Source organism: Arachis duranensis, chromosome 2 (genome assembly GCF_000817695.3).
Source record: "Arachis duranensis cultivar V14167 chromosome 2, aradu.V14167.gnm2.J7QH, whole genome shotgun sequence".
In the NCBI taxonomy this organism is placed as follows: domain Eukaryota; kingdom Viridiplantae; phylum Streptophyta; class Magnoliopsida; order Fabales; family Fabaceae; genus Arachis; species Arachis duranensis.
In genome coordinates this window covers 69,524,043-69,526,340 of record NC_029773.3, presented here as the reverse complement: position 1 = coordinate 69,526,340, position 2,298 = coordinate 69,524,043, and positions in this window count along the sequence as shown.

Below are 2,298 nucleotides of genomic sequence, written 5' to 3'. Positions count from 1 at the left end.
CTAGAGATGGCAGACAATTCAAGAAAATAGGCTTATGGACTTGTAGAGGATGTTCTGGTAAAGATTAAAGACCATTACATCCCTATTGGTTTCATAGTCCTAGAGACTGGGAAGTGCATGGATGAATCCATCATCCTTGGCAGACCCTTCCTAGCCACAGCAAAGGCTGTGATTGATGTTGACAGAGGAGAATTGATCATTCAAGTGAATGAAGAATCCCTTATGTTTAAGGCTCAAGGATATCCCTCTGTAACCATGGAGAGGAAGCATGAAGAGCTTCTCTCAAAACAGAGTCAAACAGAGCCCCCACAGTCAAACTCTAAGTTTGGTGTTGGGAGGCCACAACCAACTTCTAAGTTTGGTGTTGAACCTCCACATTCAAACTCTAAGTTTGGTGTTGGGAGGTTCCAACATTGCTCTGAACATCTGTGAGGCTCCATGAGGGCCCACTGTCAAGCTACTGACATTAAAGAAGTGCTTGTTCGGAGGCAACCCAGTGTTATATTTATCTATTTTCTATTGTTATTTTATGTTTTCTATAGGTTGATGATCATGTGAAGTCATAAAAATAATTGAAAAAGCAAAAACAAAATGAAAAACAGAAAAAAAAATAGCACACCCTGGAGAAAAAGCTTGCTGGCATTTAAACGCCAGTTAGGGCAGCAAATGGGCGTTTAACGCCCAGTCTGGCACCATTCTGGGCGTTTAACGCCAGAAAGGGGCACCAGACTGGCGTTTAACTTCAGGAATGGGCAAGAAACTGGCGTTTAACGCCAGAAAAGGGCAGTAGCCCGGTGTTTAACGCCAGGATTGGCAGAAAGGGCGTTTTGCATGCCACTTGGTGCAGGGATGAGCTATTCTTGACACCTCAAGATCTGTGGACCCCACAGGATCCCCACCTACCCCACCACTCTCTCTCATCTTCACCCATTCACCAATTACCTTAATACCTCTTCCCAAAAAAAAAACCCTCACCTATCAAATCCCACCATTCTCTTCACCATTCACATCCATCCTTCATAAAACCCCACAAACCTCACCATCCAAATTCAAACCACTTTCCCTCCCAAACCCACCCATAATGGCCGAACCCTACTGATGAGCGGATTATTTATACGCTTTTTGGCATTGTTTTTAGTATGTTTTTAGTATGTTTTAGTTAGTTTTTATTATATTTTTATTAGTTTTTAGTTAAAATTCACTTTTCTGGACTTTACTATGAGTTTGTGTGTTTTTATGTGATTTCAGGTATTTTCTGGCTGAAATTGAGGGACCTGAGCAAAAATTTGATTCAGAGGCTGAAAAGGACTGCAGATGCTGTTGGATTCTGACCTCCCTTCACTCAAAGTAGATTTTATGGAGCTACAGAAGCCCAATTGGCACGCTCTTAACTGCGTTGGAAAGTAGACATCCTGGGCTTTCCAGAAATATATAATAGTTCATACTTTGCTTGAGATTTGATGGCTCAAACAGGCGTTCCATGTCAGCTCAAGAATTCTGGCGTAAAACGCCGGAACTGGCACAAGAATGGGAGTTAAACGCCCAAACTGGCACCAAAGCTGGCGTTTAACTCCAAGAAAAGTCTCTACACACGAAAGCTTCAATGCTCAGCCCAAGCACACACCAAGTGGGCCCGGAAGTGGAAGAAGACAGTAGGAAAGCAGAGAGACGGAAGGGACAAAGCATCTCCATTCGCTTATCTGAAATTCTCACCAATGAATTACATAAGTATCTCTATCCTTGTTTTATGTTTTATTCATAAATCATCTATAACCATTTGAATCTGCCTGACTGAGATTTACAAGATGACCATAGCTTGCTTCATACCAACAATCTCCGTGGGATCGACCCTTACTCGCGTAAGGTTTATTACTTGGACGACCCAGTGCACTTGCTGGTTAGTTGTGCGAAGTTGTGATAAAGAGTTGAGATTGCAATTGAGCGTACCATGTTGATGGCGCCATTGATGATCACAATTTCGTGCACCAAGTTTTTGGCGCCGTTGCCGGGGATTGTTTGAGTTTGGACAACTGACGGTTCATCTTGTTGCTTAGATTAGGTATTTCTCTTCAGAGTTCTTAAGAATGAATTCTAGTGTTTCAAGGTGATGTTCTTATCATCACCAAAGCTGATTGATTCTCATCAATTTAGCTCTTGAATGTAATGTCCTACTGAAGCTTGAATAGCCATGTCTAATTTCTTTAGACTAAAGCTTTAGACTAACATTGCATGATTCCTGGAATTCTCATTAAGAATTTTGATATCTTTATTTTCTTTTCCACTTAATTTTCAAAAAAA